Below are 18,474 nucleotides of genomic sequence, written 5' to 3' on the forward strand. Positions count from 1 at the left end.
TGAACCTTTTGATGAAAATTGCACCTTTTCAAAACATTTCCTCTTTTCTTTAGTCAGAGGAAGACAAGGTCACTGAGGGGCAGTTGAAATGGTTTTTAGCTAACTTGTACTAAATTATATTAAGCCTTTGAATAAGAAATATATTCCACATTTGGACAAGAGCACAAGAAATAGTTAATAGGTTTGAGGACAACAAAGAAAACCTTAGAAAGCAGAGGAGCTGGGAAGAGCTACTGTTCGGGTGTGATGGAGGGGTAAGAAGGAATGCCATGCAGAACAACTTCCTTGTGCCTGGAACCGCTGGAGAGCGTGAGAATGCGCTCAGTGTCCCTTACAACAAGCTAATGTCAGAAAATGCCTCAAGGAAACCCGAATCTACTATCAGTTTGCATTTTATCTTTGTAGCTTTGAAAATTCATTCTTCTTCAGACCACCATGTTTTTATTGTTGATTAAATTATCCAGATTGGCTGAGAGAAGAGCACAGTTGTGTTTTTGAAAAGGGACTAACCGATCATGTCTGAAGTCTGAACCTCTCAGGATGTCATCCTAGCACTTGCTATTCACCATTGCTTAAACAGACTTAATAATGCCCATGGGTCCTCCAGGACAATGCGAGAAAAGATGCAATCTTTATAGTATTGCTGAAAATTTTTGATTAATTTTATAAAGAACATCAAAGACACTGGGTAAGAGGAAAACATCTCACAGCTAACCAAATACTAGTAATTTCTGGTGAACTGAATACTGACTCCCTGGGGGTTAAAAGACTTTGTTAAAGGGCTATGACTAAAGGCCTGACTGAGTGACTGTTGCAGCCAGAACTGTGGCAACAAAATTTATCCTAGAGAAAAAAGCAATTATTATTTTTGTTAGCACTTCAGTAGTGATAGAGAGGCATGTGGGAATTCTCACTAGGCAGACTGAATGATCAGGCTTTAGTGTTGACAATACAGACTTATTTCAAAATCATGATTATATTATGGTAGTGATCAGATCTTAGGTGCATATCTTTGAGGAAAGATTACCAACATAAACTCACGCTAGTCTGAAATAGTTGTCTAGAAAGGGCCGTATGATTGATGTACTTGCCTTTGGTTGTTGGTCTAGTAAGCCAGCTGCTGCCATCAGAGTTATTCATTGTCTATCTCCCTGACAGAATCACTGCTGTGCTCTTTTAGAGTCCAGGGAACCCTTTCATTCTGTCAGTTAATTTTTAGGCTCAAGCTATTTTTATATAACCTATTAAGAGTTATCACAAACCATTTCAGAAAATAGAGATTTATTGGGATTATTACATTAGAAATATTTATGCACATAAAGTATACAGATCAATTCTTTCGTTAAACAGCAATGTCGCACAAATCCACATTCCACCTTAAATGCCTTGGTTCTACATAACAAAGAAGCAATCAAAGAAATAAAACCAATTTATGTATTATGCAAAATAAAAACTAAGATCTGGTTCAGATCCCTTAGAGAGGGAACAATAATAGTATAGAATAATATATGACAGTTTAAAATGTGACATAAAGTAAAACTATTATCAGTAAGTGTCTAGGAAGAGTAAATAGTAGAAAAACAGTACAATATCACTATATGCTTTTTCATTCACTTAAGAAAAACAAAAATACAAACCAACAAACCCTACATGTCACTTTCTACCACAATAATCTTAATTTTACATAGGGAGTACAACTAATATTCTTTATATTAGGGGGAAAAGGGAGTGCAGACATTAAAGAAGAGGATATGGTTCATGATGATCAATTTTGATTCATCATTGCTAAATGGCGTTTCTGAGTTCGGGGGCAATACTACTATTCCATTTTGATTAAACTTAATTCAGTCCTCAAGTCCTTCACTTGAAGAGCTCTGATGCCTTCAGCATACTGCTTAAACTTCATAGACTTCAGAGTTTTCATCTACAAGATAGGAAGCCCTATACTAAAGGTTCTCCTAAACTAATACGTTAAGTTTACAGAACCTAAAGGTGACACAAAGAAATGATGAAGAAAACACTTCCTGTTGCCTCAGGCTCAGAGAGCAGAACAGTAAAATGACAGCATCATATGAAAGAATAAACGAGAATGATAACAGGTGATTGGAAGTCTGGCCACACACAAGCAACTCTGTGAATTCTTTTTCCATTAAGAGCTTGTCTGGAATTGAGAGATAACCTGTCTCAACACCTGACATTGGAAGCTGCCGAGGCTGCATTGATTGGCTTGTGAACAAAGAGAACTAAGGTTTTTTTTCTAAGGGGAGACAGAAAAGGGATAACAGTGCTATATTCAGACAAATTAAACATGAAATCTACCATAGCCATTTATTTAACTAGGAGCTGATGGTGAAATTCTATAGGATGTATAATATTCATTTTCAAAATAAATTATCTGCATAAGATTGTCTTCAGGAGTACCAAAAGCCTAAGTGTACACTTTCAACCAGATTCACACACAGGAATGTAATGATCTAATTTGTGTGAATGAACTGATAGTCATCTTACAGTTGTCCTCATGCTGATGGTCAATCCCAACCTAGATCAAACTATATAAAGTAGCAATTCAGAAGGCTGACAAGCTTATGAGAAAAAACTTGACAATTATAAGCACAGATATAAATAGAAGGGCTGCCTTTAGCAGATATATACCTTGAAAACATCATTTGCCTTCTGAGAAGACAATGAGCTTCTACCTGTGTCTGGTATGTAACTACATAGCGAGTCATAACTGGACTGTGATACAGGCATACTATTTTCCAGTAAGTTAGCTTCATTTCTGTTACCCACCCCACTAGCAATAAAACCTCACAGTTTCAAAATAATAAGGACAGAGGATTTGGGAAAGATGTTAGAAGTAGTGGAAGCAACAGCAATTGGACATCCCACCAGACAACAATTACATTCACTGAGTTTCTATGATTATAGATATTGATGATACATACATATGGACATGGTTATGTAATCTATATATTTATTTATATTTAACTATGTTGAAACTCTGGGGAATAGCAAAAGCTTTCAATTTCCATAAGATGATGTAGGAAGTTGATTTTTGGGATATAGTCTCTTATTTTGGCAATGCTACTTATTTTACCTTTCCTGTTACTCGGGTTATTTATTTCTTCCTAATGCATCTTGCACAAAATTATAGGATACAGCAGGAGTGACAAGGACCTCATTCTCCATATAAAGGGATCACAGTTTCTGGTTATGGAGAACATTGATAGCCATTGCTATACCACCACCACCCCCAATGCTGTCAATGGCAAACCACATCGCCTTTGGCTTACAGACACCCTAGTGATATTAGAGGATAAGCAGACATAATTTTACACTTAAATGTTCACTTTACTTCCTTCTTGAACACAAATATTCAAAACTAGGCTATTCATTAGCAACTGTATATACTTATAAAGGATTTATAAAGTCACATATTTGAGGAAATCATAAACAAACAAAAGTACTCTGCTGCCAATTAAGGATAATTTAAGCTGCCAGTGCCTCCATTTATCAGTAATTACTTCAGATATGTGAGCTCCCTTTCTAATTTTTAATGATAAGAATAAGAAAATTGAAAAAGGAAAAAAAAACAAATCTAATACATACTGTCCAGTAATGCCTCATTTTATGTCCAAAGACAGAAATTTGGTAAAAATTAAAAGGATGGAAAAGGACACTACAAAAATAAACAGAACAATCCATGAATAGCTATACTTTTATACAACTAAACAAAACTTATGTAAAATATGACCAATAAAAAATTATATATCAATAAGTGACAAACACAGCAGGATGAAATTGTAGGATTCTATATCCCCAGTTTTGGGGTCTGATTTGTAACTCAGAACTGAGAAGAACACAGTTTGTAAATCTGTGTGTCAAATTGTGAAGCTTCTCTTCACTAAAACAAGCAATAATCAATAGTGAAGACACAAGATAAAGATGTAGAGAGAATCTAACCACATCTTCCTCAAGGACAGGATTACTATTAGCAGCATGTAAAGGACTCAGAAAAGCTTGACAAGAAGCAACAATCCAACTAAAACTGACAAGTGATCTGAACACAAAGACACACACCTGACAATGTGCTAGTTTTAAAATGTCTTAAAATGGCTAGTAGTAAAAATAATTATATAAATTCTCAGGAAGATGTAGAAGACAAAGAACTCCTACACACTGTTGTTGGGAAGATAAATTAATACATGTTCAGTCAAAATCAGAATGAAGGCTCTGTACAAAAGTAAAAACGGAACTATCACTTGACCCAACAATACCACTTCTGGGTACACTCCTCAAGGACTCACCAACAAGCTACAGAGGCACACAAATGTTGTAAGTTCTTCAGCATTCTTCACAATAGCTTGTGACACCAGCCTAAGTATCCATCAACAGGTGAATGGTTTAAGAGAATGGGTCAAATTTCCACAAATGAGTTTTATTCCACCATAAAGAACAATATTATTACATTTTTGTGTTAAAAATTAGTGCAACTGAACATCTTCATTATTGATCAAATTAACTTAGACTCAGAGGACAAATATAGGCCTGGAGAGGTAGCTCTGTAGCTAATACCACTTGCAGCAATTGGCAGTGTGACCAGAACTTATCCATAGTGCTTAAACTGACCTCAAGGAGCACATTCTCTTTGGAGAGATACTTTACTCAGCCTAGATATGGGGGGAGGGGCTTGGTCTTGCCTATAAGTGAAGTGTCAGGTGCTGTTGACTCCCCATGGGAAGCCTTACCCTTTCTGAGGATTGGATGGGGTTGAGTGAGGTTAAAGGTGGGATGGAGGAGGGGAAGGAGTGGGAATGGGGATAGCTATATAAAATAAGAAAAGAGATTGTATTAAAAAAATCTTAATTTTAAAAAATTAATTAAAATTTAATTTAAATGTTCAAAAGGAGTAAAAGCAACCACCATAAAAGAAATCATTGTGGAGGTATAACCAAAAATAAAAATTAGATCTGTCACGTGACAGACTTACACAACTCCAGAGCATATACCTAAGACTCGATACTCTTCCAGATAAATACCTGCAATTGCTGACTTCTTCACAATAAGTAGGAAGTGAAACAAGACTAAAAGTTTATCAGTGAAGAGTGGATGCTCAGGTATGCAGTGGAATTTTATTTTTACAAAAAAATGAAATTAAATTTTCAGGGAAATGAATATATATGAAAATCATTGCAATTATATGAAGTGAATAAACCAGGATGGGAAAGAGAAACAGCAAATGTGTTCCCTCATATGCCAAGCTTACTCTTTCACTATTGAGTGTGTGTATCCAGGTAGGATCAATATGGGCAAAGGCCAAGAAAAATAAGAGGGTCCATGATATTGCACAAGAATTGCTGTAAGATATGAACTCGGAAAGTCAATAAAACTAAGCAGAAGGGGAGATACTGGGAGCCAAGGGGGTACAGTGTGGAAAGTGGGGCAGTGAGGTGAGACGAGAGCATCGAAAAAGATCAATTAAGATGAAATGTAAAGAATCCCACATGGAAGTCCGGTTTTATCCCATGCTTTTTTCAGACCGAGGCCAGCTGGCCTTGGTGAATTCCTGATAGAACATCCTCATTGTCTCAGTGTGTGGGTGTACCCCTCGCGGTCCTGAGTTCCTGGCTCGTGCTTTCTCTCCTTCTGCTCCTGATTTGGACCTTGAGATTTCTGTCTGGTGTTCCAATGTGGGTCTCTGTCTCTGCCTCCTTTCATCTCCTGATGAAGCTTAATATTCAGGAGGATGCCTATATATTTTTCTTTGGGTTCATCTTCTTATTTAGCTTCTCTAGGATCACGAATTATAGGCTCAATGTCCTTTATTTATGGCTAGAAACCAAATATGAGTGAGTACATCCCATGTTCCGATAGTGTTTTCTATTTCCATCCATTTGCATGCAAAATTCAAGAAGTCATTGTTTTTTACTGCTGAGTAGTACTCTAATATGTATATATTCCATACTTTCTTCATCCATTCTTCCATTGAAGGACATTTAGGTTGTTTCCAGTTTCTGGCTATTACAAACAGTGCTGCTATGAACATAGTTGAGCATATACTTTTGTTGTATGATAGGGCCTCTCTTGGGTATATTCCCAAGAGCGGTATTGCTGGGTCCAGGGGTAAGTTGATCCCGAATCACCAAGGCCAGCTGGCCTGGGTCTGAAAAAAAGCATAAAACCGGACTTGCTGAACATAGCTGACAATGAGGACAAATAAGAACTCAAGAACAATGGCAATGGGTTTTTGATCCTACTGCACATACTGGCTTTGGGGGAGCCTAGGCAGTTTGGATGCTCAACTGACTAAGCCTGGATGGAGGTGGGCGGTCCTTGGACTTCCCACAGGTCAGGGAACCCTGATTGCTCATCAAGCTGATGAGGGAGAGGGACTTGATCAGGGGAGGGGGAGGGAAATGGGAGGCGGTGGCGGGGAGGAGGCAGAAATCCTTAATAAATAAATAAATCAAAAATAAATAAATAAAAAAAATAAACAAAAAAAATAAAGCAGAATTTCCCAGGCAGCCAGAGTGACTGGGATTACTGTAGCTTTAAGCATGGTATCTCATGAACACTGGTGACAATCCTGCATTTATAAAGCAGAATTTTCCTAAGCCTAGGAAAAATCTTAATCAATTAGAGAAGAGCCTGCCATATAATATGGAAAATAAATACTTAAGACAAAAAAAAAAAAAAGAATCCCACATGGTACAAAGGAGAATGTATACCGTAGTGAGATATCCAACTGCTAGCAAACTTCAAACAGCTGGAGTTCCATAGGGCTTTACTAAAAACTATTATAGGATGGAGTGGTGGCCTAGGGACTAAAACATTTTCTACCCAAGCAGAGGTCCAGAATCTAAGTAAATGCTAGGTAGGCATAGTGACTGACTTGTAACTCTAGCCTGGAAGGTCAGAGACAGGAAGTCATGAGGCAAGCGGGGTACGAAAACTAGCCATACTCATGAACTTCGGGTTTGACTGAGAGACTGTGCATCAAAAGAATACAGTGGAGGAGTAATGGAGAAAAATCTTCACATGAAACTTGGAAATTCATGCACACATATATGCATATTCACACACACACACCTATACACACACGTACACACACTTTATATATTACTCATGAATATAAGAAGAAAAATCTTACATTCTATTGAAATTAAAAGTGTTTAGGAGATAGTTTTATCCATAGGCTTTATTTGAAAAATGGACAGTAAGAAGAAATTAATGTGAAAAAGTTTTAGAGTGAAGTAAAAAGAACCAGAAATAAATTTTTTTTCCCTCTCTGTCTATCCATAGAATACCTTGGGGTTCTCATGAGCATTCCTAACATATGAGTTTGGCAATAGAGTGTGTGCATTTTTGTATGTGTGTTTCTGGCCATGACACTGAGGGATGCCCATGTGTTGATAGGTATTCTACCACAAAGCAACAACACCAGGCCCATTTTGACTTTGGTGTGTGTGTGTGTGTGTGTGTGTGTGTGTGTGTGTGTGTGTGTGTGTGTGTTTGAATCAGGGTTTCTCTGTGTAGCCCTATCTATTCTGGACCTAATTCTGTACACCAGGCTGGTCTTGAACTCACAAAGATCTGCCCACCTCTGCCTTCCAAGTGCTGGGATTAAAAGTGTGTACCACTGTCTGGCAATTTTTAGGGTTTTTTTTTCCTTTGAGGCAGAATCTCATTGAGTTACCCATGGTCATGTTGAACTTACACTGCAGGACAGGAGAACTTGCAATCTTTCTGTTTTAGCTCTCTGAGAAGATTAGATTACAAGTGTGCACCACTGGACCCTTTTCATGTGATTTGTAATATTTCAAAATGTGAATAAATTGATAAATTTCCATTATTGGAAGGAAGTTAAGCAAACTGCATGGTCAGAATGCTTACAAGTGCAGAAGTGTCATTTGAAATTAGCTGCTAGCAGCCTTGCATAGAAAGATAAGCAGGCCAAAGATGTGGGATTTCCCTGTATATGCTGTGATTACCATTGATTAATGAATGAAGAAATCGTGTTGGCCTGTGATAGGACAGAAGAACATATCTAAGCAGGAAAGAGTACAGTGAATGCTGGGAGAAATGAGGCAGGGTCAAAGAGAAGCCATGAAGCCACAGGAGACAGATGTGCTAAAAGTTTGCTGGTAGGCCACGACCTCATGGTAACACACAGATTAATAGAAATGGGTTAAATTAATATGTAAGAGTTCGCCAATAAGAAACTAGAGTTAATGGGCCAAGAAGTGATTTAATTAATACAGTTTCTATGTGGTTATTTCAGGTCTAAGCTAGCCTGGCCACCCGGAACCAACAACTGGTCTCCTGCAAGAGGTCAATGTCTAGAACAGAGACTGAGAAAGGAGGAAAGGAGGAAGCTAACCACGGCCATTGGGAATGACCACACTGCTCTGTAACTGGTTCTCACTCCATTTCTGCATACCCAAAGTAAACAGAACCATGGAGGGAAATTGCCCTATTGCTTTTTTGACAAGCAGATTTCCTAGGAAATTTTTAACCCAGAGTTTGCAAACTATATCATAGTCTCTCTAGAATTATGAGGGTGAAACAAAGTGGTTTTGTAAGGATTTCTCCCTGTATTTATTCTCAAACTCTGTTGCATCCAATGGTATGGTAAAATTTTAAAGTATTTTTATTATTGTGATTTGATTTTAGCTTGAGTGATACATAGTTTTGTCATATTACTTAATATACATAAGGAAATAAAGATACTTGTTCACATGAAACCACATAAGCAGACTTAACCATTAAGATTTGCCCCTATAAGAATTTTTTAGCTTTTACTACTAAAGTATTGAAGAAACCAATGTTGAGTTCTTGACTGGTGCACAAGAGAAAGTAAAGTATAAATAAAGTTGCAAATGCTTTAATTTCCTGATCACATGGCTATATAATAAAGTTTTATGCAGACAATTGTCAGTAATAGTAAGTATGAGTTATCTAACAATGAACATGAACCTTAGAAGCTTCCCAAGGTTATATGATGATAAAATTGGGTCATTACATAAAATGTATTTTAGCCAACAAATTTGTATGAGTAGGTGATGTAGATGAAGTAATTATTGCACTCAAAAGCTTTAAACTTTATAAAACAGTGAAAAAAGCATGGCAAAACATGGGAGATAAGTGAAAACTGTATCCCCACCATGGTCATTCCAACATCATTCCTTATCCAGCTTCCAAGTTGACATAAAGTAATGACATGTGTGGTGGTGACCCTTATCTCAACATGCGTCGATCTGCTTTCCAGAGTAGTTGTCCTGCCTTTCAGAATGTAAAGGAAGGAAACTATCCCATCGTGTATTTTTTCTATATGAATCAAGCTATATTGTGTTTTATAAAGTCAGAGACTTTAGTTCCTGATTCACTGCAGAAATCATGTAATCAATCTAAAATCATACAATTCCTATATGTGAAAGTGGAAGTCTTCATTATATATAGAGTTAAGTGTACTATTAAGGTTCAATGGAGATGATTCTATCCATTCATTGCCATGGATTGAGAATTTGTTATTTAAAAATACTTCTTGAATTTATAGATTGCTTTTGGTAATATTGCCATTTTTACTATGTTAATTCTATCTACCCAAGAGTATGGGATATCTTTCCATTTTCTGGTGTCTTCAATTTCTGTCTTCAAAGATTTAAAGTTCTTGTCATACATGTCTTCCACTTATTTGGTTAGGGCTACTTCAAGATATTTTATGCTATTTGTAGCTACTGTGAAGGATGAAGTTTCTCTGACATCATTCTCAGCTCATTTATTCATCACAGACCTCAAAAAGAACACTACTCAATTCATATGGAAAAGCAAAAAAGCCCAGGATAGCCAAAACAATCCTGTACAATAAAAAAACATGCACGATGATAGATATGGACCTATTTTCATTCTTTTACATGTTAATATCCAGTTATTCCAGCACCCTTTGTTGAATATGTTTTCCTTTTTCCATTTTAATTTTTTTTTGCTTCTTTGTCAAAAACCAGGTGTTTGAAGGTGTGTGGATTAATAACTGGGTCTTTGATTCACTTTCATTGGTTCTCCTGTCTATTTTTATGCCAATACCGGACTGTTTTCAGTACTGTAGCCCTGTAGTAGTTTTTGAAGTCAGGGATTGTGATCCCTCCAGCAGTTCTTTTATAGTACAGGAATTCAAGAAATTGGTCATTAAAAGAACAAATAATCGAATAAAAAATGGAGTACAGACCTAAACAGAGAACTCTCAACAGAGGAATCTAAAATGGCTGAAAGACACTTAAGGAAATTCTCAACATCCTTAGCAATCAGAGAAATGCAAACAAAACAACTCTGAGGTTTCATCTTATACCTGTAAGAATGGCCAAGATTAAAAATATTGATGACAACTTATACTGGAGAGGAGTGAAAATTGGTACAGCCCCTTTGGATATCAGAATTGTGATTTCTTAGAAAATTAGGAAACAACCTTCCTCAAGACCCACCAATACCGCTTTTGGGTATATACCCAAAGGATGGTCAATCATACCACAAGGACATGTGCTCAACTATGTTCATAGCAGCATTGTTTGTCATAGCTAAACCTGGAAACAACCTAAATGCCCCTCAACCAAAGAATGGATAAGAAAAATGTGGTATATTTACATGATGGAGTGCTACACAGCAAAAAAAAAAAAAAAAAAAAAAAAAACAGTTACACAAAAGAGTACAAAAAAAAAAAAAAAAAAAAAAGACATCCTGAAATTTGCAATCAAATGAATAGATCTAGAAAACATCACATTGAGTGACGTAACCCAGACCCAGAAAGACAAATATCATATGTACTCACTCATAAGTGGCTTTTAGACATGAAGGAAAGAAAACCAGCCTACAATTCACAATCCCAGAGAACCTAGACAACATGAGGACCCTAAGAGAGACATACATGGAATTAATCTACATGGGAAGTAGAAAAAGACAAGATATCCTGAGTAAATTGGGCGCATGAGGACCATGGGAGAGGGTTGAAGAGGAGGGGAGTCAAAGGGAGAGGAGGAGAGAAAATGTATAGCTCAATAAAATCAATAAAAAATACTCAATAACCACAGATATTCGTTGTCTTAAAATGAAACCAACTAATCAAATCCAAAATACACAGAAAGTATTTTAATAAGAAATCATTTAAAACAGTTAACCAATGGGACATAGAAGTTTATTCACCTCACATTACTTCTCTACCATACTCAGAACCAGTGTTTGCTAGCTAAGAGATGGCCAAAAATCAATGAACCCAAGCTACTTTAAAAGAAATTATTTTCAGAGAGTCTGGTTTTATCCCATGCTTTTTCAGTCCCAGTCCAGCTGGCCTTGGTGATCAGCCCCACCATCTCAGTGTGTGGGTGCCTCCCTCTCGGTCTTGACTTCCTTGCTCATGGTCTCCCTCCTTCTGTTCCTCGTTTGGACCCTGGGAGCTCAGTCCATTGTTCCAATGTGGGTCTCTGTCTCTATCTCCATCCATCACCAGATGAAAATTCTATAGTGATATGCAAGATATTTATTAGTATGGCTATAGGATCGGGCCATTTCAGGCTCTCTCTCCTCAGCTGCCCAAGGACCTAGTTGGGGACATCTCTCTGGACCCCTGGGAACCCCTCTAGAGTCAAGACTCTTGCCAACCCTAAAATGGCTGCTGAGAAGCCATGGACAATGGCACTGGCCTTTGATCCTACTGCATTTACTGGCTTTGTGGGAGCCTAGCCTGTTTGGATGCTCACCTTCCTAGACCTGGATGGAGGGGGGAGGACCTAGGACTTTCCACAGGGCAGGAAACCCTGAGTGCTCTTTGGACTGGAGAGGGAGGGGGAGGGGAGTAGGCCCTGGGGAGTGGGGGAAGGGGGGGAAAGGGAGGCGGGGAGGAGGCAGAAATTTTTAATAAAAAAATAAAAAATTTTCTCTCCCCATCTCCCCTTACCCCCCTCCCACTCCACCCTCAAGATCCCAATTTTTTCCCCTGCAATCTTGTCTACTTCCCATAACCAGGAGGATAGCTATATGCTTTTCTTTGGGTTCACCTTCTTATTTAGCTTCTTTAGGATATCATATTATAGACTCACTGACCTTTATTTGTGGCTAGAACCCAATTATGAGTGAGTATATCCCATGTTCATCTTTTTGGGTCTGGGTTACCTCACTCAGGATAGTGTTTTCTGCCAGTTTGGATGTTCACCTTCCTAGACCAGGACGGAGGGGGAAGGACTTTGGACTTTCCACAGGGCAGGGAACCCTGACTGCTCTCCAGACTGAAGAGGGAGGGGGAGAGGAGTGGGGGGAGGGGGAGAGGAATGGGAGGAGGGGGAGGGAAATGGGAGGCTGGGAGGAGGCGGAAATTTTTTTTCTTCAATAAAAAAAATAAATAAAAAATAAAAAAATTTAAAAAAGAAATTATTTAATGTGTTATATAGGTTGCTGAATGCAAACTGGTGAAATAGTAAATGTATAGCAAGAACTCCATGTTTTGTCTCATGATCCTTTGGTTGAGCAAGATTGCTGCTTGCCAGCCTCACGTGACACATTCAACGAACAAGCCTATTCCAGGAGGAGTGTCAACTCCAAAGTGCAAAGTAGTTTCTACGGAAGATCCATTCATCGCTTCTATATCACTATGTGGAAGATCAACACGCCAATTCATAGAAAAGCCCGAGGTTGATAGCTAACACATTTATTTTTCTCTCTGCTCTTGCTAAGATTACCACTTATGAGCTTTAACACCCGGAACTACTAAAATATATTATTGTAAGCTACATTAAAATGCTATTTGAAAACGGAAGAGTAACATTATGATGTCCACAAACTGAATGAGGACAACAAAAGTTTGAGGACATACATCACATACAAATATTTAAAACTTGCTTTAGGGTGGTAAAAATTATTCTACATGATAATAAGTTCTAGAACGTTTATGAATATACAATGGCCAGAATTCTGCATGAAATCTTAACAGCATCACTAAATACGCACTGCAGCCTCAAGGAATGCCATGAATTTTCTAAAGTCTTTAATTTCAGTTTACTCTTCTTTGGTCTTACTGTTCTTAAGGAGTATCTGCATTGCAAAATCTGCATCTATAACAACAGGGAAAATGTTTTATTACTGAACAGTCTAAAACATTTGTCTTCAATTACCATTTATAAGTTTTCATCCTTATATACAATCTACCTTGATATTCTGGGAAATCATTCTTTAGAAATAATCAACATTAAGAAGAAATGCCCAAAAATGTTTTAGACTAAATTTTGCTATCAATTTTTATGAAAGCATTTTTCATTAGAAAAATGATATATAAAGGTTTTTATAAAACTTTATTCTTGATCTTTACTTTTCAGAAATATAACCAGGTAAATGATGTTTCATAGAAAATTACAGACAATTTCACTTATGAACACAGATGTAAAAAGTTTCAATAAAATAATTGCAATCATAATTCAGGAACTCATCAATAAATCCACCATGATGAAGTTGATTTTATGCTATGTATGCAGGCATTGCTCAACATATGCAATTCTGCATATGTAATCTACCATATAAACAAACTGAAAGACAAAAACCACATGATCACTTCAATAAGTTGCAAAGGATTTTTACAAAATCTAACACCCCTTTTGATAAAAGTATTAAAAAAAGATTAGAGATACAGGGGACATATCTCAACATAAAAGCACTTCATAGCAGGTTATAGTCAGCATCAACTTACATAGAGAGAAACTCAATGCAATTCCATTAAAATCAAACAAGACAAGGTTGCTTATTCTCAACATACCTATTCAACATACTACTTGAAATCTTAGCTAGAGCAATAAGACAACTGAAGGAGATAAAGGGGATATATATTGGAGAGGAAAAAAGTCAAAGTATCTTTATTTGAAGATGATATGATAGCATAAAAAAGGGACCCTAAAAACTCCACAGAGAAACTCCAACAACTAATAAATACTTTTGGCAAAGTAGCTGGAATTACAATAGTAACTCACAAAATCAGATCCTTTCCTATATACAAATGACAAACAGACTAAGAAAGAAATCAGGAAAACAACACCTTTCACAATAGCATCAAATAATGCAAATGTCTTAGGCTAGCTCTAACCAAGGCAAATGAAAGATTTGTAAGATAACTTTAACGTAATGGCAACAAATTTGAAGATGTTATCAGAATTTGGGAAGCTCTCCCATGTTCAAGTATCAGTAAGATGAACATAGTAAAAATGATCATCTTTCCTAAAGCAATCTACAGATTAAATGCAATCCTCATCAAAATTCCAACACAATTCCCTTTTTAAAATTCATTCTTTTATTGATTAATTTTGCTCTTTGACAATTTCATGCATTTACATTATGTATTCTGAATTTTCTTCCCCCATTCTCTCTCATTTCTCTGCAATGGATATTAACCCTTTTCTTCTACCTACCAAGCCTGTTCTCAGATTTGTGACTGGGTATTGTTTTTATTTATTCTTTTGTGAAAATCAACACCCTCATGATATCTTCTGTTTTGTTTTTCTTTGTCTGATACAGTGTCTTGTGTATCCCAGGTCAACCTCAAATGTTATATGAAGTTGAAGCAAAGTTCGATTAACAGATCTCCCTGTCTCCATCTTCCAAATGCTAGGATTAACCTTTGTTCTCTCTCTCTCCTCCCTCCCCCTCTCTCCAGGTTGTCATGTGATGATCAGCTTTTCTCTGCCATTCTTTTCCATCTTTGTGTTTCTTTCTTGCCATATATCAAAAAGCAAAGGAACCTGAAATATTTCTCTTTAAAAAATAAAAAATAATAGTTTATGGTTTTCCAATATATTTTTGAAAATTGTCTCTGATATTTTAGGCAAAAGTGAAGAAAGAAGAAACTGAAGTATTTTGCTAGGAAAGAATCTTCTTAATCTTGTATATTTTAAATCACCTAACTGTAATATTAACTTAGTACATAACACCTCTAGGAAAATACCATTTACAATTATTGTAAAAACTATTCTTTGGATATTTGCAGAATGAAGCAACATTTGTAATAAAATGTAAAGATTATAGCATTACTCAAAAACCATGAGGAGACAGATCAGACAGCATTTCTTTAATAAGAAATGCTAACTTTTCAGAAAGTTAATCACATAGACTCCTTCCCTCTGTTCCAGGTTTCATTATAGCTCAGTTCAAAATGCCACAACCTTTATCTAGATATTCTAAAGTAACTAGAATCAGTGAAACATCAATCGGTATATATTGTCATAGTAACAATACTGCCTTATCTATGGTGGATTTTATTGGAGGTTGGCAACTCAAAAGTTATCTTGTTAATACCCATCCATATGTATACCTATCTATCTATCCATCCAACCCTCTATCTATTTCTTTGCATTCTATGTGGTTTTACAAATGTGAATTTTACTTTCTAAATGACATGAAAACATGTAAACTTCTATCAATAATGTCTACATTTTTGCAGCATTTAAATGAGTCATTGCTGTTAGGCCTTCATTCGTTTTGGTTTTGCCTTTTTTAGTGTTCAAGTTTCATTTTGTTGCTGTGATAAAAAAAATCAGACCAAAATAAATTTTATGCAGTGTTTTTGGCTTACACTGTCAGGACACTGTCCATTAAGATAGTCAGGGCAGGAGACCAAGTCAGGAACCTGGAACACGAACCAAAGGAGTATATCTATAACCTCACCAACAGGCTTACAGTCAGATAGCTTTCTCTCCTAGCTAGAGCCAGCTGCCTAGATATGGTGCCATCATAGTAGACTTCCACATTTTTCATCTAGCAACGTAATCCCTTACAGACATGGCCATAGACCAGTCTGATGTAGGCAATTTCTTTGATGAAATTCCCTCAGATGACTCTAGGCTTTATCAATCTGCCAGCTGAAGCTAAGGCATTTAGATGTAATAAAAAATTGTAAGCATAGGTGGCATGTGAGACCGTGCCAGTCTTTATACCTTTTGGTATTTATCTTCTGCTTAACTTCTAGCGCTTTGATATGCTTTGCACTCGGTACCTTGTTGTCTTATGGGTATTCAGTAAAAATCTTTTTCTTTTACAGATGTTGACCCTTCACAATGTTTTCAATTTTTTTAAACATTTCTATTCTCCAAACAGAAATATGCAAAAAATGTTTCTTTATAGCTGCCAACATATACCCTGAAAGAAATGCCTTTTGATATGTCCTGAAATCTCAAGAGATCATAGAGATGTAGAATATTCTAAGTAATGAAGAAAATTTTGATGTTCCTCCCTCTCATTTGAAAATATTATGCATGAGTGGGACAAGATATAAAATAGCATGACAATAATATAAAGGGTACTTTTAATTCCTAGTCTGTTTGGAGACAGCTATTCCAGGATAAAGACACAATGCTACAAGAAAGTGTCAGCCATCTGAGTGCAAGAGGAAGGAGGTAATTTTTCATGGATTGTGCTGTGAATTGATTTGTGATAAGCTTGAAACACCATATGGTTTCCCTAATCTTGTTTTCCTAATAAAGTTGGGCAAGTAGAAAACTATTTTTGAGAATATAAAATTTAGGCATTAAATATATTTAAATTGATATGTATTAACAATGATTAATTAAAGCTAGATAACATAGTTATGAGATGAATATGTTTATACATCCACTCACACGTAGACACAATAAATTGATACTGTTAAAAATATTTTGACAAAAGAGGGGGTTGGTGAGCACTGCAGAGGGAGAATAGCAGGATATAAGTGACCTGATCAGGAAAATGGGGAAAGGGAGGCTCTTTAGAAAAGAGGACAGAGGTCAATACAGAAGAAGGAAGGAAGGGGGTAAAGTAACAATAAGGATGTCTGAAGATCCAGCAGGAGTCATGCTATTAACACTTAACCCCAAAATAAAAAGAATAATATGTGCAACTCCGTGGATACATATACATAATTTGTTTTAGTGAACCCTCAGGATACAGTATAGACACATACACCTGTAGGTTACTAACCACTTTCTAACTAGGCTTAAGATATGCTCAGTAAGAGCATATCATGTCTAATACTGGAAATCTAGCTAATTACTCATTTCTAGTGAAATTCTAGTTATTGGTATAGAGAATCTGCATCATTTATTTTTTAATTTTATAGCTCTTTATTACCAAAGCTCCCCTTTTACATGGGACCCTGGATACATTGTGGATCAGACATTCTCAGATAATTGTTGGAATTCCACTTTGGGGCATAATTTTACAATCAGCTTGTGGCACTGTTGCTACATCTCATACTCTTTCCTTTTGGTTGTATAATTCAGCTTTCCAGTGACTCCTAAGTCAGGATGTGTTAGAGACCATTATACTGGTGCTTTTAACGAGGAAAGTATTGTTGTCTTATTATTAACATTGGGATCTTATCTTAGTGTAAAATTCCAGAATTGGTTAAACAAAACAAGAAACTAAATATTTCTGTTTGTTTCTATAGATCCACAATCTGGCACAATGTAACATGCTTATTTTCAAGAATACTTTCTTAACTGCTCTAAATTGTCTTGATTAGTTTATTTTTCCTAGTAAATTATCTCTTTCACAAGTGCTGTACACACACACACACACACACACACACACACACACACACACACATGCTCATATGCACACCCACACACTTGTACATGCACAGTTCCTTGAATGAGCTGTGTTCTCAGCTGCTAGAGACCATCTTGATCTTAGGAAGACTGATTTTTTTTCCGGAAGTACCCCCCAATTATCTCCTTGTTGACAGACAGACACCTGTCTTACTCCTAATATTCTACAACCCCACATTTTCACATGACTCACTTCTTTGGGAATCCACATTATGGGTTATTTCTTTCTTAAGCCACACACCCTTTGCCTGTGGAATGAAGTTCTCATGGTCCTCACACAGTCTACTCCCTAGCCTACTAAGTCTTCCAAAAGCCTATGTAAATACGTCATCTACAGTGCTTGTGAAGTTATATCCTTTAAAAATGGTTTTGCCTTTCATTCCAGTGGGTTCTCAAGAGGTGGAGCAAATTAAAATTTTTTTCTTTATTATTCAAAATCCTCAAGACCTCATATTTTTTGTTGTTGTTGTTGTTGTTATTGTTGTTGTTTGTTTCTGGAGCAATTAGCCGGGTAATCATAACATTTACAGATGTGTGTATTCAGGGAGAATTACATAAATGAGAGACTGTGTTCTGAATATCAGTGAGATGCTGCTACAGTCCTTACATTCTCCACGCATTCACAGACACTTTGATAAGCTCACTTTACCATTAAGAAAAAAGCACTTTTGTAAAAGCAGTCAAATACACAAATCAGGGATCTGTCTTTTTCATTCCATAACCAAACATGTAGTGTCTGATATCATATCCAAAGCAAGACTCTGAATACTTGCCAAAGCATATCTTTGTGAATAATGAACACAGACACAGATCTCAGATGGAGCCGCTTCAGTCATGCAGACAATAGCTGCTCATCCTCAGGAGCTCTGGC

General features: G+C 36.6%; 1 protein-coding gene across 1 annotated transcript in view; it reads right to left on the reverse strand.

The window, feature by feature from the left end:
• Positions 1-18,474, reverse strand: part of Ccser1 (coiled-coil serine rich protein 1) — a 949,444-nt gene that overhangs the window by 394,647 nt on the left and 536,323 nt on the right. The window lies entirely within an intron of this gene.

Source organism: Microtus ochrogaster, linkage group LG3, assembly GCF_000317375.1.
Source record: "Microtus ochrogaster isolate Prairie Vole_2 linkage group LG3, MicOch1.0, whole genome shotgun sequence".
NCBI lineage: Eukaryota > Metazoa > Chordata > Mammalia > Rodentia > Cricetidae > Microtus > Microtus ochrogaster.